General features: G+C 48.7%; 18 non-coding genes across 18 annotated transcripts; all 18 read right to left on the bottom strand.

Annotated features, from left to right (window-relative positions):
- Positions 1 to 116: 116 nt before the first annotated feature.
- On the bottom strand, positions 117 to 189 carry Trnav-uac (transfer RNA valine (anticodon UAC)). The gene has a single exon. It is a non-coding gene; the product is annotated as a tRNA-Val (tRNA).
- A 130-nt stretch (positions 190 to 319) lies between these two features.
- Positions 320 to 392, bottom strand: Trnav-uac (transfer RNA valine (anticodon UAC)). The gene has a single exon. It is a non-coding gene; the product is annotated as a tRNA-Val (tRNA).
- A 130-nt stretch (positions 393 to 522) lies between these two features.
- On the bottom strand, positions 523 to 595 carry Trnav-uac (transfer RNA valine (anticodon UAC)). The gene has a single exon. It is a non-coding gene; the product is annotated as a tRNA-Val (tRNA).
- A 133-nt stretch (positions 596 to 728) lies between these two features.
- Trnav-uac (transfer RNA valine (anticodon UAC)) lies at positions 729 to 801 on the bottom strand. The gene has a single exon. It is a non-coding gene; the product is annotated as a tRNA-Val (tRNA).
- Positions 802 to 1,132: 331 nt separating this feature from the next.
- Trnav-uac (transfer RNA valine (anticodon UAC)) lies at positions 1,133 to 1,205 on the bottom strand. Its single transcript has one exon. It is a non-coding gene; the product is annotated as a tRNA-Val (tRNA).
- A 130-nt stretch (positions 1,206 to 1,335) lies between these two features.
- On the bottom strand, positions 1,336 to 1,408 carry Trnav-uac (transfer RNA valine (anticodon UAC)). Its single transcript has one exon. It is a non-coding gene; the product is annotated as a tRNA-Val (tRNA).
- A 130-nt stretch (positions 1,409 to 1,538) lies between these two features.
- Positions 1,539 to 1,611, bottom strand: Trnav-uac (transfer RNA valine (anticodon UAC)). The gene has a single exon. It is a non-coding gene; the product is annotated as a tRNA-Val (tRNA).
- A 5,124-nt stretch (positions 1,612 to 6,735) lies between these two features.
- Positions 6,736 to 6,808, bottom strand: Trnav-uac (transfer RNA valine (anticodon UAC)). Its single transcript has one exon. It is a non-coding gene; the product is annotated as a tRNA-Val (tRNA).
- Positions 6,809 to 6,933: 125 nt separating this feature from the next.
- Trnav-uac (transfer RNA valine (anticodon UAC)) lies at positions 6,934 to 7,006 on the bottom strand. The gene has a single exon. It is a non-coding gene; the product is annotated as a tRNA-Val (tRNA).
- A 4,924-nt stretch (positions 7,007 to 11,930) lies between these two features.
- Trnak-uuu (transfer RNA lysine (anticodon UUU)) lies at positions 11,931 to 12,003 on the bottom strand. The gene has a single exon. It is a non-coding gene; the product is annotated as a tRNA-Lys (tRNA).
- A 74-nt stretch (positions 12,004 to 12,077) lies between these two features.
- Trnak-cuu (transfer RNA lysine (anticodon CUU)) lies at positions 12,078 to 12,150 on the bottom strand. The gene has a single exon. It is a non-coding gene; the product is annotated as a tRNA-Lys (tRNA).
- A 6,420-nt stretch (positions 12,151 to 18,570) lies between these two features.
- On the bottom strand, positions 18,571 to 18,643 carry Trnak-cuu (transfer RNA lysine (anticodon CUU)). Its single transcript has one exon. It is a non-coding gene; the product is annotated as a tRNA-Lys (tRNA).
- Positions 18,644 to 18,716: 73 nt separating this feature from the next.
- On the bottom strand, positions 18,717 to 18,789 carry Trnak-uuu (transfer RNA lysine (anticodon UUU)). Its single transcript has one exon. It is a non-coding gene; the product is annotated as a tRNA-Lys (tRNA).
- Positions 18,790 to 18,862: 73 nt separating this feature from the next.
- On the bottom strand, positions 18,863 to 18,935 carry Trnak-uuu (transfer RNA lysine (anticodon UUU)). Its single transcript has one exon. It is a non-coding gene; the product is annotated as a tRNA-Lys (tRNA).
- A 74-nt stretch (positions 18,936 to 19,009) lies between these two features.
- Trnak-cuu (transfer RNA lysine (anticodon CUU)) lies at positions 19,010 to 19,082 on the bottom strand. Its single transcript has one exon. It is a non-coding gene; the product is annotated as a tRNA-Lys (tRNA).
- A 4,923-nt stretch (positions 19,083 to 24,005) lies between these two features.
- On the bottom strand, positions 24,006 to 24,078 carry Trnak-uuu (transfer RNA lysine (anticodon UUU)). The gene has a single exon. It is a non-coding gene; the product is annotated as a tRNA-Lys (tRNA).
- A 73-nt stretch (positions 24,079 to 24,151) lies between these two features.
- Trnak-cuu (transfer RNA lysine (anticodon CUU)) lies at positions 24,152 to 24,224 on the bottom strand. The gene has a single exon. It is a non-coding gene; the product is annotated as a tRNA-Lys (tRNA).
- Positions 24,225 to 24,297: 73 nt separating this feature from the next.
- Trnak-cuu (transfer RNA lysine (anticodon CUU)) lies at positions 24,298 to 24,370 on the bottom strand. Its single transcript has one exon. It is a non-coding gene; the product is annotated as a tRNA-Lys (tRNA).
- Positions 24,371 to 24,450: the final 80 nt, after the last annotated feature.

The following is a 24,450-nucleotide window of genomic DNA, read 5'->3' as shown; positions in this document are numbered from 1 at the left end:
CGCGTTATGTATAACCATAGTTATTGAAAAGGACTGACCTTTCTTCAAAGGAGCCATATTTTTCTCTTTTTATACCTACCTTCGCTGGATACAAAAAAAACAAAGAAAAAGTACACTGCTCTCGCCTGGGATCGAACGAGCGACCTTGCGCGTGTAAAGCGCACGTGATTACCACTACACTACGAGAGCGCAGTACGAGAGGGCGCGTTATGTATAACCATACTTATTAAAAAGGACTGACCTTTCTTCAAAGGAGCCATATTTTTCTCTTTTTATACCTACCTTCGCTGGATACAAAAAAAACAAAGAAAAAGTACACTGCTCTCGCCTGGGATCGAACCAGGGACCTTGCGCGTGTAAAGCGCACGTGATTACCACTACACTACAAGAGCGCAGTACGAGAGGGCGCGTTATGTATAACCATACTTATTAAAAAGGACTGACCTTTCTTCAAAGGCGCCATATTTTTCTCTTTTTATACCTACCTTCGCTGGTTACAAAAAAAACAAAGAAAAAGTACACTGCTCTCGCCTGGGATCGAACCAGGGACCTTGCGCGTGTAAAGCGCACGTGATTACCACTACACTACGAGAGCGCAGGACGAGAGGTCGCGTTATGTATAACCATACTTATTGAAAAGGACTGACCTTTCTTCAAAGGAGCCATATTTTTCTCTTTTTATACCTACCTTTTTTGGATACAAAAAAAAAAACAAAACAAGAGTACACTGCTCTCGCCTGGGATCGAACCAGGGACCATGCGCGTGTAAAGCGCACGTGATTACCACTACACTACGAGAGTGCAGTACGAGAGGGCGCGTTATGTATAACCATACTTATTAAAAAGGACTGACCTTTCTTCAAAGGAGCCATATTTTTCTCTTTTTAAACCTACCTTTTTTGGATACAAAAAAAACAAAACAAAAGTACACTGCTCTCGCCTGGGATCGAACCAGGGCCTTGTCGTGTAAAGCGCACGTGATTACCACAACACTACGAGAGCGCAGTACGAGGGGACGCGTTATGTATAACCATAATTATTGAAAAGCACTCACTTTTCTTCGAAAGAACCATATTTTTCTCTTTTTATACCTACCTTCTCTGGATACAAAAAAAACAAAAGAAAAGTACACTGCTCTCGCCTGGGATCGAACCAGGGACCTTGCGCGTGTAAAGCGCACGTGATTACCACTACACTACGAGAGCGCAGTACGAGAGGTCGCGTTATGTATAACCATACTTATTGAAAAGGACTGACCTTTCTTCAAAGGATCCATATTTTTCTCTTTTTATACCTACCTTCTCTGGATACAAAAAAAACAAAGAAAAAGTGCACTGCTCTCGCCTGGGATCGAACCAGGGACCTTGCGCGTGTAAAGCGCACGTGATTACCACTACACTACGAGAGCGCAGTACGAGAGGTCGCGTTATGTATAACCATACTTATTGAAAAGGACTGACCTTTCTTCAAAGGAGCCATATTTTTCTCTTTTTATACCTACCTTCTCTGGATACAAAAAAAACAAAACAAAAGTACACTGCTCACGCCTGGGATCGAACCAGGGACCTTGCGCGTGTAAAGCGCACGTGATGACCACTACACTACGAGAGCGCAGTTTTTTTTTCTTTATTACCTGTGTTAGGTACACAACATATATTACAATGAAAACGTGTCGTAAACCACCCAGTGTACAAAGTACATACGGTGACTATGTAGTCAACCAGCATCGTGCTGGTATCGTCAGGCTAAAATTCCGACAAAGTGACAAGCGGCTCAACTCTTGAGAGCCACTCGGGCGGTTCCGGTGCCGTTTTATAGATCTCAATATACCAGTGCACACTTTCACGGAAATAAGCTCGGGCAGGCCTCGCATCCTTGTCAAAATGCTGACCTGCCATTCTCGAGCGCCACAAAGAGTGGAGGCCCATAAGCATGATTGCATCAAATGGAACGCCATCTTCGTTCTCTACTCTCAAAAAACGAATACCGTGCGAGTCCAAAGGAAAATCTTTCTTAATCGCTCTTTGCAAAACATCCCAAAAATAAACCCCCTCCCAACAATGTAAAAAAAAACATGATCTATTGTTTCCGGCGACTTACAGATAATACAGTGCGTTCCCCACGGCAAAAAACAACCCTTTCGGTCCAAAAAGGCTTTAACTGGTAACGTTCCCGAATGAAGTTTAAAAATAAATGTTTTGGTTCCTGGCTGTACATGCATTTTTTAACCCTCTTTAAAACATTGCTGCCTGGGCCTCCACTGTACAATGACCGGTACAGCGGCACGGGGAAAACAATACCACATAAAGCAAAATAAAGTTCTTTTCGTCTGACATTGGCAAGGTACTCTTTAGAAAACCGCACCGAAAGAAATCTTACAGTAGTCACAATTTCTTTGTAAAAACCACCGATCCCTCCCACACAACCTTCGGTGGACACAACAAATTCAGGCAGAAGTCTGCCCAATCTTAATTGACATAGCGTGCGCAGGAGTGGATCGGTGGCATCTCTAAAAAACAAAAACCGGTTGACAAGCTGCCGTAAAAACAAGTGGCCGAGTCCCAGTCCCCCATCTTTTACCCGTCGAAACAAGTTGGTACGGCTGCACCGTTCCCACTCAGAAGCCCAGACAAATATGGCAAATATCCTATGGAACATCTGTACATTAGTCCGGGAACAATGCAGCACCTGCATTACGTACCAGAGCTTGCTGATAAAAGACAGATTGCAGACGGTGGCTCTGGCCAAAATTGATAACGAAGCTCCTTTCCATTTCACCGCTTTCTCCTGCGTATCTTTCACCTGCTCTTTCCAGTAGTTGTCGCTCTCGCGATAACAATCGAGCGGCACTCCCAAGTACTTGCCCGGGGTCGTTGCCCAAGGCACATTAGCGAAGTGGTCCGGCGTCGATGGCCACGATCCGTGCCAGAGCCCAAGGCTCTTGGACCAGTTCACGCCACTCCCCGTAGCCTTGGTGAACTCACGCACTGTTTCGACGGCCTGTGTTATACTACTCTGATCCCTCGTAAAAATAGCAATGTCGTCTGCATATGCTAACAGCTTCACTTCGACTGCTTGCAACTGGAAACCAAGGATGCTATTGTTATTAATTACTTTCATGCACAGAGTTTCTATATAAATACAAAATAACAGAGGGCTTAGGGGGCAACCCTGAAGAACTGATCGCTGCACGTTAATGGGGGCCCCCAGACTCTTATTTACAATCAACCTCGTCTTGCAGTTTCGGTACGCCGGGGCCACTCCCTCACAGATAACAGAACCAAGGTTAACATGATTTAAAACAGCAAACAATATTCTGTGATCAACACAGTCGAAAGCTTTTTCAAGGTCAATCTGTAACATAGCGACCCGATCATCAGAGTAGTCACAGCACTCGAGAATGCTTCGCGCTTTATGAATATTTAGGACAATCGATCGCCCTTTAATACCACATGTTTGGTGTTGCCCGACGATGTCCTTTATCGCTGTCTGCAATCTGCGAGCCAATACTTTCATGTAGATTTTGTACTCTACATTTGTTAGGGCTATGGGTCGATATGCTGATACAGATCTGAGTTTATATACATCCTCGGTTTTGGGTATCAGAACGGTATGGGATGACCTGTATGATGGAGGCAATGTATTTAATTTATAGGCTTCATTAAATATTACTGTCAGGATAGGGCTAATGTCATGTTTGAATACTTTATAAAAGGCGGCAGTGAATCCGTCCGGACCAGGCGACTTTCCAGGGTTTAGTTTGTCTATGGCGTCCTCAACTTCAGTAACAGTGATTTCACGCTCCAAACTCTCTTTTCTTTCATCGTCCAGACGGGGTAATACGGGCAGAAATTCATCCTTGAAATGTTCAAAGTCGATGTCGTGCAATGCAAACAATTTCCTATAATGCTCAGTGAAGGCTCGCGTGATAACCTCTGTATCAGTTGATACGTTACCGCCCCATTCTATCTCGCGTACGTGGTTCTTTTCGGCGCATGCTTTTTCCAAGCCTAGCGCTCGTTTCGTTGGCGTTTCGCCTGCGGCGGTGTCCTCTGCCCTTGCCCTCACAAGCGCACCCCGATAACGCTGCTCGTCCAGCTGCTCTATTTTTTGTTTTATTTTTCTGATATCTTCAATCCATTTTCCCGGGGCTCGGCATTCATGTTTTAGTAGATTCTCTAGAAGTTGCTTTAATTCGGTCTCTTTCCTTTTCTCCTCGTACCGAATGGACGTAGCCCTGCTAATTGCAGTTAATTTTAAAGTTTCTTTACACAGCTCCCACTGTTGCCAAATGTGCAGGGTTTTGCTAGGATCTAACTTGCTAATTTCATCTATTACAGTTGAATTAAATTTTTCGTTGTCCAGGAGCTTGCTATTTAATTTCCAAGTATCCCACGAGAAAGAATTACTTCGCTTATTTATTCCAATAGAGCACTCGACTAAGCAGTGGTTAGAGAACGACACTGGGACTACAGCATAACTAGTACATGCCGGCAGGATGTCAACGGTTACGTAAATGCGGTCTAGTCTTGCATGACTAATGCCTTCAAACCTTGTGTATCTAACCGCACTCGTATACTGAAGACATTCTCCGACATCCTCAAGATCGGAGTTCTCGAGAATCCGCGTCAAAACATCAGTGCTCCTATCTCTGAAGCCCCGCGTGCTCGTCTTGTCGTGTGCACTGAGAACGCAGTTAAAGTCGCCCAACAATACTGTCTGCCTTTCTGCACAGATTCGTTGCTCAAGGCCGTGAAAGAACAAGGCCCTTTCTTCTACCTTGTTGGGCGCGTACACACAGACAATACGCCACTCGTCACTATTTAAAGAAAAGCCAAGCATCACACACCGGCCCGTCGGACAAGAAAAATGACCGTTCACTCTGAGCTCCGGCAACTTCCTGACAACCAGTACGCAGCCTGCCGATGTGCCCAACGCGTGGCTGACTACAACAAAAAACCTAGACGTGAAACGTTGCACCATGCTGCCGGTCTCTTCTTCGCCATCAACTTTCGTTTCCTGCACCGCCAGCACGTCTATGTCGCGTTCCGTTAAAAGCCGGTAAAGCTGGCTTTGCTTTCTTTTCCCTGCCAGTCCTCTCACATTTATGGTGGCAACTTTTAACGGAAATGCGGGAGCCATTTTTAACGAAAGGAAAAGAGACCAGCAGCTGTGTGCTTACCTCTCACGTCTAGCACGTGGCTAGACGATGCCATCGCCGGCGGTGCCGTCCGGCGCCGGTACTTGAACTTGCCCGACTTGCTCAGCGTTGCCGCCTCGCTTGTCGCACGTAACGTTGGGGCGCGGTCGAAGGGATGACCGCCGTACCTGGGCAGTCTTTGCCGGAGGTTCCTCGACGCCAGGCGTCATGGCGCGGGTCCCGTCGTTGCTGGTCTGGGGGTGCGGGCGCTTCGACGCCACGGTGGCAGTGGTAGGCGTCTGGAGGCCCCCCTTCTCTGCCAGTGGCTCGCTCCGGCTTTTTTGCTCACCGCATTTTGTTGCTGGCGAGCTCTCCGTCGCCTTCCCAGCCGTGTCGCTCGACGCTTCCAAATCACCCGCCGCTCCTTGGTGCTTCGGTTCGGGAACCTTTAGGGTGTCGGCTCCAGCAGTCGCAGGCGTGACCTGTTTTTTCGGCTGGTTGCCCTTCGAGCCAGCCGAGTCCGCTGCCGCTTGTTTTTCTTCCGAGCCATCCACGTTCGGGGCGTCACCTCCGCACGGCGCCGACGTGTCCAGTGGTCCCGCCCGCTTTCCTGCCTCGTCGGTACCACTCGCTGCCTCCTCGGCCTCGGTGGCGTCCATGAGCTCCTCGTGTTCGTCCGCCCTCAGTAGTCCGGTCGCCGACGCGTAGGCGCGGAGGCAGTCCGCGTCCGCGTGTCCGTAGCGCCGGCACAACGAACACCTCGGAACCTTGCAGTCACGGCGAACGTGACCCGTGCCGTGGCAACGCAGGCATTGCATTGCCCTCCCGGGCACCACCACGAGGGCCAATTCACCGGCGACTCTAACCTGGTGGGGCAGGTCGCCCATCTTGAGTCCGGGCTTCAACTTGAGGAGCAGGCTCCTGGTGGTTCAGCCCTTTTCCCGCATGCCCTGGACGCGCCAACGCTCACGCGTCACCTCAGTGACGTTTCCGAACGTTGCAAACGCTGACCGGATGTCTTCGTCCTGCACGCCGTAAAGCAGCCAATGCAGGCGAAGTTTGACCTGCTGGTCTTCGGGGTCGAAAATGACACATCGACGCCCTTTCACCTTCAGCTCCTTCATGGCAGCGAGTTTCTTTGTGGCTTCGCCTGTGTTCAGGGTGACCGCCAAGACATGGTTAATCTGGTAAGCACCCACTGCCAGCACGTCGGGTAGAACACCAGCAGTTGCAAGGGCGTCTCGGAAATCTTCGACCCGGTAAGGCCTCTCACGCACGTCTCCGTGCAAGAACAACGTGTTCTGAACGATACGACCGGTAGGCAAAGTATGCAGCACGATTTCGTAGTGCTTATCGTCTTCGGCGGTGATCCTGTTACCGCGGCCGGCACGGGCCGCTATCGCCGCTCCATCGGAGCCGTTCATTCTTCGTCCGTTCGCTTGCGCGGCCGGAAGTAGAATGACGAGAGCGCAGTACGAGAGGTCGCGTTATGTATAACCATACTTATTGAAAAGAACTGACCTTTCTTCAAAGGAGCCATATTTTTCTCTTTTTATACCTACCATCTCTGGATACAAAAAAAAACAGAAGTACACTGCTCTCGCCTGGGATCGAACCAGGGACCTTGCGCGTGTAAAGCGCACGTGATTACCACTACACTACGAGAGCGCAGTACGAGAGGTCGCGTTATGTATAACCATACTTATTGAAAAGAACTGACCTTTCTTCGAAAGAACCATATTATTCTCTTTTTATACCTACCATCGCGGGATACAAAAAAAACAAAAGTACACAGCTCTCGCCTGGGATCGAACCAGGGACCTTGCGCGTGTAAAGCGCACGTGATTACCACTACACTACGAGAGCTTTTTTTTTTATTTATTGCCTGGCTTGGACATTGTACAGGGCAGTCATATCACACTCACATAATACAATACAAAGGAAAAGGAACAGCATTGCCATCAGTCCCATTTAGACTGATGTTGTCCTCTTAAAAATACTTAAGGGTTGCCAGAGGTTCAAACCTTGACAACCATTCTGGCTCGATATCCTGTATTTTACTACGCTCAATGAATGCAGACATGCTTTGCCTGAAATAAATTACTGCTGGTTTTGCATCCGGGTCGAAGTGGTATCCGGCCATTCGCGCACGCCATATGCAGTGGAGACCGGTCAACATCACTACATCAAATGGGACCCCCTCATCATTCTTTACTGCGAGATACCTTATCCCGTGGGGATCCAGTGGAAAATCCTTCTTTATTGTCCTCTGCAAAATGTCCCAAAAATGTACCCCTTCCCAACAATGCAAGAAAACATGGTCTATTATTTCTGGTTTCTTACATATCAAGCAGTGTGACCCCCATGGTGTAAAAAAGCCCCGTTCCTCTGTGAAAGTCTTTACTGATAGTGTTCCTGTGTGTAACTTAAAGAAAAATGTTTTCACCCCTGTAGGTACCTGCATGTTTCTCACCCGCTTCAGTACATTTTGTCCCGGTCTTCCACTGTATATGGCCCTGTACAATGGTACTGGCAAAACCATATCACACACATCTTTGTAAAATTCTTTTCTTCTAACGCTTGCTAGATAATCCAACGAAAAACGAACAGATAAAAAACGTACACTGTCTACCACTTCCTTGAGATAGCCACGCAACGTCACGGGCCGGCTATCCGTAGTGACAACAAGATCTGGTAAGGCACTGCCTAACCTGAACTGGCATACCGTACGCAAAAAGGATCCCTGACGTCACGGAAAAACAAAAATCTATTTACTAATTGTCTCACAAATAAGTGCGCCAAACCGAGACCCCCGTCCTTCACGCGCATGAACAAATTGGTCCGTCTGCACCTTTCCCATTCCGAGCCCCATATAAAAACTGCGAACACTCTGTGCAGCCTTTGTACGTTGATCCTTGAACAATGTAGCACCTGCATTACATACCACAGTTTAGTGATAAAAAACATGTTGCACACAGTAGCCCTAGCAAAAACAGACAGGTTCATGCCTTTCCACCTGTCTGCTTTTTCCTTCGTCTCTTTTGTTTGACGCGACCAATACTCCTCGCTGCCGTTATAACATTCAAGGGGAACACCGAGGTACTTTGTCGGTGTTTCCGTCCAGTGCACATTCGCAAAATGGTCCGGCTTTGAAGGCCACCTTCCGTGCCAAAGCCCAAGGGATTTCCCCCAGTTTACGCGACTCCCTGTGACGCTACAAAAATGTTTCACAACACTTATCGTTTCCTCTACACTTTCTTTGTTCGTACAACACACCGCAATGTCATCTGCATATGCCAGCAGCTTAACTTCCACTGCCGCCAAGCTGAATCCACGTATTTTTTCGTTTTCCGTTATCGCTAAGCACATCGCTTCGATGTAAATACAAAACAAAAGTGGACTGAGGGGGCAGCCTTGACGCACAGAACGCATTACGTGAATAGGGTCCCCCAAAGACTTATTAACAATTAAACGTGTTGTGCAGTTCTGGTACGCCATGGCCACTCCCTCCTTAATCATGGAACCAACATTAATATGATCTAAGATGACAAACAAAATATCATGCGCAACACATTCAAAAGCTTTCTCCAGGTCTATCTGGAGCACAGCAACGCCAAGTAACTCCTCGTCACAACACTCTAGCACACACCGCGTCTTGTGAATGTTTGAGGTAATAGTTCTGCCTTTGATTCCACAAGTTTGGTGCTCTCCAACAATTTCTTAATTGACCCCTTGAAGTCGCGCTGCCAGCACCTTCATAAAAATTTTGTAGTCAACATTGGTCAACGATATGGACCTATACGATGTCACCAGATTAAGTTTTTCCCCTTCGTCCGTTTTAGAAATTAATATCGTATGCGCTTTGCTAAACGAAGGCGGCAGAGTTTTCCGTTCGTACGCCTCCTTGAACAGCTCAGCTAACCCCGGGGACAGTTCTGTTCTAAACGTCTTATACCACGCAGCGGTTAGGCCATCGGGTCCCGGTGACTTTCCGGGGTTCAGATGACCAATCGCGCGCTCCACTTCGCCTTCCGTTATTTTGCCTTCTAAAAGCTTTTCTGTGTCGTCACTTAGCCGCGGCATGCGCTTAAGAAACTGTTCTTTAAAACCATGTACATTCGATTTTCGAACTGCAAAAAGGGACTGATAATACGCAAAAAAAGCCCGTTCGATGGTTTAATTGTCGCTCGCGAGAGTCCCGTTGCAATAGACCTTATCGATGTGGTTTCGGCGTCCTTGCGCTTTTTCGAGTCCAAGCGCCCTTTTAGTGGGCGTCTCCTCCGCGACAAGATCATTTGCTCGAGCGCGAACCCAGGCGCCTTGATAACGCTCTCTGTCATACTGTTCTAATTTTTCCTTGACACTGCGCAACTCGTCTTTACAAGTCCCAGGCTCCCTACTTTCTAGGGCTATCAGCTGCTGCAGTGTTTTCTTCAGACTTCTTTCTTTTATTTGCGCTTCGAATTTTAGCGTGGTCGATCTGTCTAGCGCTTTCATTTTCACCTTCTGCTTTAAATACTCCCATTTCTCTGCTACAGTTTCCGTTTTTTCCATAAGCACTTCATTAATGGTCTCGTGCACTGCTTCTAAAAATGGTTCGTCTTTTAATAACAAAGCGTTCAGTTTCCATAAATCCCAGTTGAAAGCCTTACGCTGTTTCTTCCTGCCTATGCGACACACGACCAAACAGGGATCTGAAAACCACACTGGCTCAACCGAAAAATCGTGACACATAGGCAAAATATCTAGGAATATGTATATGCGATCTAAACGCGCATGGCTATGCCTTGAAATCGCGTGTACTACATCACTTCGCGATTTGCTACGATACATTCGTACACGTCATCCAAGTCATTTTCGTTTATTAATGTGCCTAGCACCTCGCTGCTTTTGTCACGAACGCCAGTGCTATTGACTCTATCGCGAGCACTTAAAACACAGTTGAAATCCCCTAACAAACCACCCTCTTATCGCACTTTGTCCACTGAAACAGGTTAGAAAAAAACTGAGCACGCTCTTCTACACTATTCGATGCGTATACGCATATAACTCTGAATTCAGTGGCACCATAAACAAAGTCACAATAAACAATTCTGCCTGACTGGCATGGAAAAACACTTTGCACAAGAAGGCTTTGCAATTTTTTCACAAAAAGAACACAACCCGCGGACGTTCCTATCGCATGGCTTACAACCGCGTAATATCGGTCAGTGAAACGGCGCACCATGCTCCCGGGCTCCTCCTCTCCGTCTATCTTGGTTTCCTGGACGGCTAGGACGTCTATGTCTTGGTCTGTGAGCAACCGCAAGAGCTCACTTTGCCTACGCCTAGCCGCCAACCCTCTGACGTTAAGCGTAGCTATGCTGAATGGCGGAGTCAGTGCCATGGCGACTTATTCACTAAAGGAGTAGGCCCGGAGCATGGTGCTTACCTTTCTCGACCAGCCCTCGGCTAGCCGCCTCCAGGACCATCCTGCTTCCCGCCGCTGTTTTCTTTCGCCTTGTCCGCCAGTCTCCTGTCGGTAGGGACTTTCGGCTTAGGTTTGATACTAAGCCGCCTCCCTTGCGGCGCCTTCGCAGGCGGCTCCTGGCTGTTGGTCGACGACGCCCCGTGCAGCTCCCCCGAGTCGTCGAGTGGACGCTTTAGCGTGGCGCTGGTCACGCACATCTCGTCCTCGCTGTCCGCCGCCGTCTCTCCCTGACCCTCCGTCGTGTCGGCTGCCCCCACTGGAACCACGTCCCTCTCGACCCGCTTGGACCCGACCGCTGACGGGGCGCTGGCCGGTGTAGTCAGATGCTGGAGAGCCTCCGGGCCATTGGGTGTGTCCCCCGGCGCCGCCCCTCCAGTAGTCACAGATACCACTGGGCTTCCGACCCCTTTGGCGGCGTCCTCTACCTCGGCCGCGTCCATTACGTGCTCAGCCATCGCCTCGTTCATCGCTGGCCCCGTTGCACTGGCGTACGTTCCAACGCAGTCGGCTTCGACGTGTCCGAAGCGTTTGCAGCGTGAGCAACGGGGGATCTTGCACTCTCGGCGGACGTGTCATGTGCCTTGGCAGCGCAAGCATTGCATCGGCCGACCTGCCACAACCAGCAAGGCCAGTTCTCCATCAATCCTGATCTGGTGCGAAAGGTCTTCGACCTTGACTCCGCTTTTCAGCTTCAGGAGGGCTGTTCTTGTGGTCGAACACTTGTCGGACATGCCCGGGACACGCCACCGCTCTCGGCTCATCTCCACCACCTTGCCGAAAGCGCCGTCCGTACATCTTCGTCGCTCACCCCGTGAAGCAGCCAGTGTATTCGCAGCCGCACCTGCTGGTCCTGTGGGTCGACGACGACGCAGCGCCGCCCCTTCACCTGCAGCTCCTTCAAGGCGAGCAGGAGTTTCATGGGAGCGGCATCATTGAATGTCACCACTCACACGTGGTTAACCTGATGCGCACCGAGGCTTACCACATCCGGAAGCAGGCCCGTTGGCGTCAATGCGTCCCTGAAATCTCCGACCATGTATGGCCTCGCTCGTACATCACCGTGTAAAAACACGGTGTTGATAACAAGTCGTCCTTTTGGCAGTTGCGGCAAAATAAACTGGTATTCGTTGTCCCCGTTCCTATTCCGCGGCTAAGACTGGCCGCTGTCGCTGCTCCGCTGGAGCCCAATGCCCTGCGATCCGTTCAGCGCGGCTGCCAGAAGCAGAATGACTGAGCTACCCGGGCTCGCACAGATCGCACACAAGCGGACGTACTAATAGTGAAAGCGTAAATGCGCACGCAAAAAAAAAATTCAGCACTCGCCCGAGCAGGGGCTCAAACCCTGGACCATTAGGTTAAAATCCTAACGCTCTACCGACTGAGCTACCCGGACTCGCACAGATCGCTAACAAGCGGACGTACGGATAGCGGAAGCGTAAATGCGCACGAAAAAAGAAATTCAGCACTCGCCCGAGCAGGGGCTCGAACCCTGGACCGTTAGGTTAAGAGCCTAACGCTCTACCGACTGAGCTACCCGGGCTCGCTTTTTTTTCTTTCATGGTATTTATTACAAATTTGTGTAATTTGCATACATAGCGAACAAAATACTCGAGGCGGCCTCTACCAGCGTACAAGCGTTACACAAAAGTCCTAAAAGGGTAATAAAGCTATACATTTCATGAAGAGTGGATACCAGTCCGGTTTAAACTCTAATTGTTCGTAAAAGTCTTTTAGCTGAAGAGCCATTTGAATGAAATGTAACCGCGATGATACCATGGGTTCCGCATGCCTGTCTAACATGCGAGTTTTCCATAAACTGTGCATACCCATTAGTAATAGCATGTCAACAGGCACAGAATGGCTTTTCGGTGGCATGAGATAACGTATGCTATACGAATTTAAATCGAGTTGTTTTTTAAAAGCCCTTTGTAGAACGTCCCAGAAGAGTATGGCGTCTTTACAGCTGATGAAGCAATGTTCTATAGTTTCCGGAACTTCACAGAGGCGACAGTTAACTGAAGATACAAAGATGCCTTTGCTGCTTAACCAGGCCTTCACAGGCAGCGTCTGTGTATGCACTTTGTAGAAGCATGTCTTGGATGGTGGTGAAATAGGCATTTTCTTCACACGCACAAGCACGTCGTGTCCAGGCAATCCAACATATAGTGAGCGGTACAAAGGTGCAGGAAACAACACATCTAATATGGCATTATATAGATCTTTTCGTGAACAAGAGAATAAATAGTCGTTAGAGAATCTTACTGTCAAAAACCGCACTGATTCATACACTTCACGCATGAATCCTTGCAAATAGGGAGGCGAGGCACAATTAGTAGATACCACTAAACTTGGTAAAGCATCGACGAGATTCACTTGTAAAAATGTTCGAAGCAGCGGATGATCGCAGTCCCGAAAGTAGAAAAAACGGGATACCAATTGCCTAATAAAGAGATGCACCAACCCAAGACCACCTGCACAAACTGGTCTAAAAACATTGTCACGCCTCATCGGCTCGTAACTTGATGACCAAATAAAGGTAGCAAAGATTCGGTGAAACTTCTGAATGTAAACCCTGGAACAATGTAGTATTTGCAGTACGTAGAATAATTTTGTTGCCAGGAATAGATTGCATGCTTTAGCTCTGCCAAAAATTGAGAGGTTATGGGGAATAAACGTCTGGGCGTAACGCTTTAGGCTGGGTACACGTTCTTTCCAATAATGTGCGCTTGACTTATATGCATCCAATGGAACGCCAAGGTATTTCGGTGGCACACAAGACCATGCAATGCCCTCGAAATTCGTTGGTTTATAAGCCCACGGGCCAAACCACAGTCCTAAACTTTTAGCAAAGTTCATTCGTGCACCAGAAATGGTTCCAAATTCCCTAATAGTGGACACCACTGTTTTTATACTGGAAATGTCTGTACAAAAGAACGCCAGGCCATCCGCATACGCTAATACTTTCACCTCAATTCCGTAAACACTGAAACCATGAACATTGCAAGATCGAATCACGCTTAAGCACAGTGGTTCCAAATAGAGGGCAAAAAGCAGTGGCGACAACGGACAGCCTTGCTTCACAGAAGAGTGAATCGACACAGGTTTTGACAGGTGGCCATTAACAATCAAACGTGTTGAACAATCACTGTAGCATAGTTTTATACCTTTGAATATAGTGGAACCAATGTTAGCATGGTCTAGAAGAGAAAATAGAAAGGAATGACGAACCCGATCAAACGCCTTCGCTAAATCTACTTGTAATATTGCCAGTTGGTCATGCGAGTGGGAAGAATGTTCCAATACTGTGCGGGCAATGTGTATGTTGGTTTGTATTGAACGACCTTTCAGGCCGCAAGTCTGGTGGGCGCCAATAAGAATTGACATTGCAAATTGTAGTCTGTTTAATAGTATTTTTGCAAAAATGTTATAGTCAACGTTACACAGTGTAATCGGTCTGTAGCCGTCAACATGATGAAGCTTTTCTCTATCTGAGTATTTCGGAATTAGGACGGTGTGGCTTCTTGTAAAAGATTGAGGAGGGGTCCCCAGATTCAAACTCTGCGTGAAAATGTCCAGCAGTACTGGGCACAGTAAGGATTTAAAGGTTTTGTAAAACTCGGCCGACATTCCGTCGGGTCCTGGCGTTTTCGACATCGGTAACTGGTCAACGGCGAGTTCTATTTCTTTTAAAGTGATATGCCCACTAATAGATTCACAGTCTTCGTCCGATAAAGGAGTCACAAATGACAGAAACTGCGTTACTAGATCTTTATTCTGTTTTTCATAGGAATCGCTGAACAATGCTGTGTAATACGCTTCAAATTCTGTCATGATTTCACTTGTATTAGTTACTAATGACCCTTGCGAATATAAATCTGGTATAAATTTGCTTTTTGCGTTGCGGTATTCATCGAGTAAGGCTTGACGTGTGGGTTCCTCTGAATGCAAGGTACGAGTATTGCGTGATCGAACACGGGCACCTCTGTAGCGTAAGGTGTCGTACCTCTGGAGTGCGCATTTGGCATTAGCGATTTCGTCTCTATAACAACCAGGCGCCTCACATTCAAATTCATATAAGTTTTGAAGATTCTTTAGTAACATGTTTTGTTCTAACCTTCTGTAAAAGCCCCGCACTGATCCAATTTCGATAGCTACTGTCCGAACTTCTTGTTTGAAAAATTCCCAAGAGGCAAACAAAGGCATGTCAGCCGACAAGCAACTCCTCAGGGCTACGCGCACGCGAGCAGTAAATTCCTGGTCACTCACAATTGAAGAGTTGAGTTTCCAGAGTGTCCACTGCGGTCTGAAATATGATCGAGTGTTATGACCAAGCAGTGATCTGAGAACGAAATAGGCTCCGTTTTGCATGACAGGTCGCGAGAAATAAGAGGCGCTGAAACATAAATGTGATCTATTCTAGTGTGAGTACTACCCTGTGCATGTGTATATGAGGGTAATCTATTCAGTGCTCCTATGTCAACAAGTCCCGCATTTTGAACTATCAGAGATAGCACTTCAGCACTCTTATTGCTGCGGCTAAACCCAGTACGATCACACGGACTGCAAACACAGTTGAAATCACCCATGAGCAAAATGTTACGGTCAGGATCTAGCAGAGTTGCCAAGCTTTCAAAGAAATTAGTGCGCCGAGGTGCATCATTGAAGGCATATACATTGATTAGGCGCCACGGCAAACCATACAACATAAAGACGCATTGTATAAGCCGCCCCTCTGCATCAACATTATAAGCAACAGAAGAATAAGATAAACTCTTCCTAAGAAACAAAAGGCAGCCCGCTGATAGGCCTACAGCGTGCGAAACAATTACATCAAATACGGAGAGATATGGCCGCGAGGCCCTCTCCGTGTTCACTTCACTCTCGATCTTCGTTTCTTGAACGGCGACGAAGTCAAGGTGGTGGCTGAACAGCAACCGGCGGAGCTGCACCTGCTTCTGCTTGGATCGAAGTCCACATACGTTGATCGTTGCAAAAGTGACTTTCTGCGGCAGCGCCATGACGGAAGTTAAAATGAAGCTGTTATGGCTCCCTGAACGCCTGGAAGATATTTATGTGCACGAAGCCTTTCAGCCTTTCGGAAAGATCAAGTCGATTTCAGCGGAAACTTGGAGGGTGTCAGAAATGGAACAGATGAGGACCCTTAACCGAGACGTTGTACTGGCACTTGGTGACGGAGTGCGTGTCTCCGACATCCCGCATCTGCTCTCAGTTTGTGGTCTACAAAGCCTAGTGCTGATTCCTGGCAGGCCGCCTTTATGCCTTCGTTGCAACAAAGTAGGACATATTCGTCGACACTGCAGGACACCACGCTGCGAAGATTGTCGGCGGTTTGGACATACGGCTGAAGAATGTGTGGCGACGTATCCCAATAAATTACGACATCGCATGCGACCACCTGAAGATGCGTTTCCAGAACATATCATGGACGCTACGGAAGTCCTCGATGCAACGGGAGACCTTCCACGTGCTGCCGTCGCTGAGCCCTGTGCTGTTGACAAGGACGCAGCTAGTGACTGTGATGGAGCGGCGAAATCTAAACAAGCGTCAAACACCGTAGATGTGACAGACAGCGGAGAGAAGGCAGCAGTACCTGCACATGAGTCAGTCTTGACACAAAAGGAAAGCCGCAGCAGTAATGCTGATGTAGAAAAGCCACATGAGAAGCTAACTAGTGCCGATGTGCGAGAATCCGTCGATGTTTCTATAAGTAAGCGCCCTGCATCGTCAAACCCTGAAGACGAGTGAGGAAAGTGACTCTGCGGTTGGCCCAAGACAATCACGACGTCGGAGATCATCAAAGCATGCAGGAAAGTGCAGACGTTCAAGATCAAGGAGGCCTGGCGGCGGTAACGGGGAGCATTCGCGCGCCCCTTCCCCACCAGACCGGCGTATGCAGCTCTGATAAAAGAGCTACCCGGGCTCGCACAGATCGCTAACAAGCGGACGTACTAATAGTGAAAGCGTAAATGCGAACGAAAAAAAAATTCAGCACTCGCTGAATGTCACTGAGAAAGCGTCCACGACGAGGACCGCGTCGCTGAAGCTGAAAAGCGGCGTTAAAATTGATGATATTCCGCATCAGCTGAAGATCGCGGGTGAGATGGCCTTGGTTGTCGTGCCGGGCAGGGCGCCTTTGTGTCTACGATGCAAGAATACAGGCCACATACGTCGAGACTGTCAAGTGCCACGTTGCAACCTGTGTCGCCGTTTCGGCCACGATGAGGCGCAGTGCACTAATTCAGTCGCATCATACGCCGCCGGGACAGCGCCTGCTAAAAACGATGACCTCGCAGAACACATGATGGACGAGGCTGACGCAGAGGAAACAGCGCGAGGTACCGGTAACAACGTTTCGACAATGACAAAACTAAGCCCTCCCTCGGATGAAGGTGAGCAGATCGTAAGTAAGGAGACCATGGGCGAAAGTTCTCCCAGTGGCAGCGACGCTTCGCGCGTTCCGACGACCACGGAGGCAGCGGGCAGCGCAAGTTCAGAAGAGAGGATGACAAGTTCCCACGAGACGCTATCTATGGACGTAACGGGGTCTGCGACTCCTAGTGCTGTCGTGAAGAGATCTCGGGAGAACAATTGCGACGCGCATGATGCTTTTGACGACGCCATAGGCGGCGAACCACCGGCGAAGACAGCGACGACGCGAAGGCTTCGTTATCGACCACGGCCGAACATCTCGGTCGAGGCCGAACGGAGTGCGGCGGATGAGACGCCGCCGCATACCTGATGTTCCGCTCAACTGGACGCTGACTGCCTTGTTGTTTTTTAAGGTAAGCGTCTTGCTCCCGGCCTCCCCTTTTTTAATCAGCCATGAATTTTAATAAGACGCTTCGTGTAGCTACTATAAACGTTAGAGGGCTAGCTGCAAAAAGAAAACAGAATCAGTTGTACCGATTGGTCAGTGAATATGAACTAGATTTAATAGCGGTTCAAGAAACTAAGGTTGCTGGTAAAGCGGAGGCCGAGAGCATGGTGCGGCCGTTTCTAGCTCGGTATCATGCTTTAGTTAATCATGCAGTTGGCACATCGGCTGGGTGCGTGTTATTTGTACGGCAGGCACTAAATGTTAAACTGCAGGAAGTGACCACCAGTGTGCCAGGACGGATTGTGGTATGTGATTTTGTGTTAGCGTCGCTTGAGTGGCGAGTTATCTGCGTTTACGCTCCCACTAGTGCAGAAGAAAGGCGCGAATTTTTTGATCAAATCAGACAACATTGTGTTAGTGAAAAACGAGTTATACTATTAGGGGACTTTAATTGTGTATTGTCAGCACAAGATAAATCAAGTAAACGGCCCTTCAGAGACGCTAGTACGGCCGTTCTCAGTGAGATATTGGAGTTGAGCAACTTGGTAGACGTTGCTGATTGTCTTGGTGGTGGGCGCACACCCCGTTTCATTCATTTCCAGGGGAGCAGCCACGCCCGCTTGGATAGAGCCTATGTTGGGCCCGAGCTCATACCCCTGTGTCAAGAGTATCGTGTGGAGTGCGTGTCATTTAGCGATCACTGCTTAGTCAGTTTCTTCATTAATGGCCGCAAAGGAAAAAAGTTTGACTGGCACCAGTGGAAATTAAATTCTAAATTGCTAAATGACGACATCTTTTCTGCGGATGTCGAAAACAGCTTTGAAAAAATGGAAAGTGATAGACCAAATAGGTGGGGAGAAAAGTGGGAATTGTTTAAACAAGAAATTAAATTGAAAGCATTGGAGCGTTCGACCGCCATAAATCGAAAGGCAAGAGAAGAAGAATCACTCCTCAAGGCTAACTTGCAAAAATTGTTAATCGAAGAGAATGAAAGACCAGGCATGTTTGCTGATGACATCCGTGTAGTGAAACGAAAGCTACCCGGGCTCGCACAGATCGCTAACAAGCGGACGTACTAATAGTGAAAGCGTAAATGCGAACGAAAAAAAGAAATTCAGCACTCGCCCGAGCAGGGGCTCGAACCCTGGACCGTTAGGTTAAGAGCCTAACGCTCTACCGACTGAGCTACCCGGGCTCGCACAGATCGCTAACAAGCGGACGTACTAATAGTGAAAGCGTAAGTGCGAACGAAAAAAAAATTCAGCACTCGCCCGAGCAGGGGCTCGAACCCTGGAGCGTTAGGTTAAAGGCCTAACGCTCTACCGACTGAGCTACCCGGGCTCGCACAGATCGCTAACAAGCGGACGTACTAATAGTGAAAGCGTAAGTGCGAACGAAAAAAAAATTCAGCACTCGCCCGAGCAGGGGCTCGAACCCTGGAGCGTTAGGTTAAAGGCCTAACGCTCTACCGTCTGAGCTACCCGAGCTCGCACAGATCGCTAACAAGCGGACGTACTAATAGTGAAAGCGTAAATGCGAACGAAAAAAAAAATTCAGCACTCGCCCCAGCAGGGGCTCGAACCCTGGACCGTTAGGTTAAGAGCCTAACGCTCTACCGACTGAGCTACCCGGGCTTTTTTTTTTCTTTATTGCCTGGCATGGACATTGTACAGGGCAATCATTGCACACACATATAATACAATAAAAAAAGAACAAGCATTGCCATCAGTCCCATTTGGACTGATGTTGTCCTCTTAAAAATACTTAAGGGTTGCCAGAGGTTCAAACCTTGACAACCATTCTGGCTCGATCTCCTGTATTTTGCTACACTCAATGAATGCAGACATGCTTTGCCTGAAATAAATTACTGCTGGCTTTGCATCCGGGTCGAAGTGGTATCCGGCCATTCGCGCACGCCATATACAGTGGAGACCGGTCAACATCACTACATCAAATGGGACCCCATCATCATTTTTTACTGCGAGATACCTTATCCCGTTTGGGTCTAGTGGAACATCCTTCTTTATTGTCCTCTGTAAAATGTCCCAAAAATGTACCCCTTCCCAACAATGCAAAAAAACATGGTCTATTGTTTCCGGTTTCTTACATATCAAGCAGTGTGACCCCTATGGTGTAAAAAAGCCCCGTTCCTCTGTGAAAGTCTTTACTGATAGTGTTCCTGTGTGTAACTTAAAGAAAAATGTTTTCACCCCTGTAGGTACCTGCATCTTTCTCACCCGCTTCAGTACATTTTGTCCCGGTCTTCCACTGTATATGGCCCTGTACAATGGTACTGGCAAAACCATATCACATACATCTTTGTAAAATTCTTTTCTTCTAACACTTGCTAGATAATCCAACGAAAAACGAACAGATAAAAACGTACACTGTCTACCACTTCCTTGAGATAGCCACGCAACGTCACGCACCGGCTATCCGTAGTAACAACAAGATCTGGTAAGGCACTGCCCAACCTGAGCTGGCATACCGTACGCAAAAACGGATCCCTGACGTCACGGAAAAAACAAAAATCTATTTACTAATTGTCTCACAAATAGGTACGCCAAACCGAGACCCCCGTCCTTCACGCGCCTGAACAAATTGGTCCGTCTGCACCTTTCCCATTCCGAGCCCCATTTAAAAACTGCGAACACTCTGTGCAGCCTTTGCACGTTGATCCTTGAACAATGTAGCACCTGCATCACATACCACAGTTTAGTGATAAAAAACATGTTGCACACAGTAGCCCTAGCAAAAACAGACAGGTTTATGCCTTTCCACCTGTCTGCTTTTTCCTTCGTCTCTTTTGTTTGACGCGACCAATACTCCTCGCTGCCGTTATAACATTCAAGGGGAACACCAAGGTACTTTGTCGGTGTTTCCGTCCAGTGCACATTCGCAAAATGGTCTGGCTTTGAAGGCCACCTTCCGTGCCAAAGCCCAAGGGATTTCCCCCAGTTTACGCGACTCCCTGTGACGCTACAAAAATGTTTCACAACACTTATCGTTTCCTCTACACTTTCTTTGTTCGTACAACACACCGCAATGTCATCTGCATATGCCAGCAGCTTAACTTCCACTGCCGCCAAGCTGAAGTCACGTATTTTTTCGTTTTCCGTTATCGCTAAGCACATCGCTTCGATGTAAATACAAAACACAAGTGGACTGATGGGGCAGCCTTGACGCACAGAACCCATTACGTGAATGGGGGCCCCCAAAGACTTATTAACAATTAAACGTGTTGTGCAGTTCTGGTACGCCAAGGCCACTCCCTCCTTGATGATGGAACCAACATTAATATGATCTAAGATGACAAACAAAATATCATGCGCAACACAATCAAAAGCTTTCTCCAGGTCTATCTGGAGCACAGCAACGCCAAGTAACTCCTCGTCACAACACTCTAGCACACACCGCATCTTGTGAATGTTTGAGCTAATAGTTCTGCCTTTGATTCCACAAGTTTGGTGCTCTCCAACAATTTCTTTAATGACACCTTGAAGTCGCGCTGCCAGAACCTTCATAAAAATCTTGTAGTCGACATTGGTCAGCGATATGGGCCTATACGATGTCGCCAGTTTAAGTTTTTCCCCTTCGTACGTTTTAGGAATTAATATCGTATGTGCTTTGCTAAAGGAGGGCGGCAGCGTTTTCCGTTCGTACGCCTCATTGAACAGCTCAGCTAACCCCGGGGACAGTTCTGTTCTAAACGTCTTATACCACGCAGCGGTTAGGCCATCGGGTCCCGGTGACTTTCCGGGGTTCAGATGACCAATCGCGCGTTCCACTTCGCCTTCCGTTATTTTGCCTTCTAAAAGCTTTTTTGTGTCGTCACTAAGTCGCGGCATGCGCTTAAGAAACTCTTCTTTAAAACCCTGTACATTCGCTTTTCGAACTGCAAATAGTGAATGATAATACGCAAAAAAGGCTCGTTCGATGGTTTCATTGTCGCTCGCGAGAGTCCCGTTGCAATAGACCTTATCGATATGGTTTCGGCGTCCTTGCGCTTTTTCGAGGCCAAGCGCCCTTTTAGTGGGCGTCTCACCCGCGGCAAGATCACTTGCTGGAGCGCGAACACAGGCGCCTTGATAACGCTCTCTGTCATACTGTTCTAATTTTTCCTTGACACTGCGCACCTCGTCTTTACAATTCCCAGGCTCCCGACTTTCTAGGGCTATCAGCTGCTGCGGTGTTTTCTTCAGACTTCTTTCTTTTTTTTGCGCTTCGAATTTTAGCGTGCTTGATCTGTCTATCGCTTTCATTTTCACCTTTTGCTTTAAACACTCCCATTTCTCTGCTACGGTTTCCGTTTTTTCCATAAGCACTTCATTAATGGTCTCGTGCACTGCTTCTAAAAATGGTTCATCGTTTAGTAACATTGCGTTCAGTTTCCATAAATCCCAGTTAAAAGCCTTACTCTGTTTCTTCATACCTAAGCGACATACAACCAAGCAATGATCCGAGAAAGACACTGGCACAACCGTATAACCGCGACACAATGGTATAATATCTAGCGATAAGTACATGTGGTCTAACCGCGCATGGCTAGTGCCTTGAAATCTCGTGTACATCACTTCGCGGTCCGCTTCAACACATTCGTACACATCGTCCAGGTCATTCTCGCTAATTAACTTATACAACACGTCACTGCTTTTGTCGCGAATGCCCATATTGTTAACTCTTTCCCGTGCACTTAAAACACAATTGAAGTCCCCTAACAACACAACCCGCTTATCACATTTCGTCCACTGGAAAAGATTCGAAAAAAAAAAGGGTACGCTCTTCTACACCATTCGGCGCGTATATGCCAATTGCTCGGAATTCAGTCTCACAAAACACAAAATCACAATACACAACTCTTCCTGACTGACATGAATATACACTTTGAATAAGAATGCCTTGCAATTTTTTTACAAAAAGAACACATCCCGCGGACGTCCCTAACGCATGACTCACGACTGCATAGTATCTGTCAGTGAAACGACGCACCATGCTCCCGGTCTCCTCCTCCCCGTCAACCTTAGTTTCCTGGACGGCTAGGACGTCGATATCTTGGTCGGTGACCAACCGTAGGAGCTGACTTTGCCTACGCCTAGCCGCCAACCCTCTCACGTTCAGCGTTGCTATGCTGAGTGATGGAAACGATGCCATTGTGACTTCTACGCTCTAAGGAGTAGGCCCGGAGCATGGCGCTTACCTTTCACGTCTAGCCTACGGCTAGCCGCCTCCAGGACCATCCTGCTTGCCGGCATTCTTTTGCTTTGTCTTGTCCGCCGGTCTCTTATCAGTTGGGATTTTCGGTTCGGGTCTCAGCGTGAACCGCCTCCCTTGAGGAGTCTTTGCAGGCGGCTCCTCGCTGGTTGTAGTCGACGTCTTGTCCATTTCCTCGGTCTCGTCGCGCGCACGCTTTAGTGTGGCCGTGGTGACACTCATGTCGTCCCCGCTTCCGGACGTCTCTCCTTGGATCTCTGCTGCCTCGTCCGCTTCGACTGGCCGCGCTTCCTGCTCGACCCGCACCGGTTCAGCTGCTGACGGGGTGATGACAGGTGCGGTTGAATGCTGAGGAACCTCCGACAACTTGTGTGTGTCTGTCGCTGCCGACCCCCCGGCTGCGCCAGGACCACTGTGCTGCCGGCACCTTCAGCGGCCTCCTCCGTCTCGGCCGCGTCCATGACGTGCTCGGCAACCACCTCGCTCTTCGCTGGTCCTGTCGCAGAGGCATATGTCCTAACACAGTCGGCTTCGACGTGCCCGAAGCGTCTACAGCGGGAGCAACGTGGCACCTTGCACTCACGACGGACATGCCCTGTGCCTTGGCAGCGCAAGCACTGCATCGGCCGTCCTGGCACAACAACCAGGGCCAGCTCCCCGTCCACGCGGATCTGGTGTGGAAGGTCCTCAACCATGAGACCACCCTTCAACTTCAGTAGCACTGTCCTTGTGGTTGAGCACTTGTCTGCCATGCCCGGGACCCGCCACCGCTCACGGCTCACTTCCACCACCTTTCCAAATGCTGCCAGTGAAGCCCGCACATCTTCGTCGCTCACCCCGTGCAGCAGCCAGTGCAGCCTAAGCTTCACCTGCTGGTCCTGCGGGTCGACGACGACGCAACGCCTCCCCTTCACCTGGATCTCCTTCAGGGCAAGTAGGCGTTTCATGGGAGCACCGTCGTTGAAGGTCACCGCCCACAAGTGGTTTATCTGATACGCGCCGAGGCTCACCACATCGGGCAGCAGGCCCGTCGGCGTCAGCGCATCCCGAAAATCTTCAACCTTGTAAGGCCTGGCCCTGACGTCTCCGTGTAAAAACACGGTGTTATTAATGAGTTTTCCTTTTGGCAGCTGAGGCAAAATAAACTGATAATCCTTGTCATCCGTATTCCTGTTTCCGCGGCCCATAGTGGCCGCTATCGCCGCTCCGCCGGAGCCCATGACACTGCGATCCGATCAGCTCGGCTGCCGGAAGCAGAATGAGCTACCCGGGCTCGCACAGATCGCTAACAAGCGGACGTACTAATAGTGAAAGCGTAAATGCGAGCGAAAAAAAAATTCAGCACTCGCCCGAGCAGGGGCTCGAACCCTGGACCGTTAGGTTAAAAGCCTAACGCTCTACCGACTGAGCTACCCGGGCTCGTACAGATCGCTAACAAGCGGACGTACTAATAGTGAAAGCGTAAATGCGAAGGAAAAAAAAATTCAGCACTCGCCCGAGCAGGGGCTCGAACCCTGGACCGTTAGGTTAAGATCCTAACGCTCTACCGAATGAGCTACCCGGGCTCGCACAGATCGCTAACAAGCGGACGTACTAATAGTGAAAGCGTAAATGCGCAGGAAAAAAGAATTCAGCACTCGCCCGAGCAGGGGCTTGAACCCTGGACCGTTAGGTTAAGAGCCTAACGCTCTACCGACTGAGCTACCCGGTCTCGCACAGATCGCTAACAAGCGGACGTACGAATAGTGGAAGCGTAAATGCGCACGAAAAAAGAAATTCAGCACTCGCCCG

The sequence above is a fragment of the Rhipicephalus sanguineus genome, chromosome 1 (assembly GCF_013339695.2).
Source record: "Rhipicephalus sanguineus isolate Rsan-2018 chromosome 1, BIME_Rsan_1.4, whole genome shotgun sequence".
NCBI lineage: Eukaryota > Metazoa > Arthropoda > Arachnida > Ixodida > Ixodidae > Rhipicephalus > Rhipicephalus sanguineus.
The sequence above is the reverse complement of the archived record's forward strand: the minus strand, read 5'-3'. Positions and strand labels throughout refer to the sequence as shown.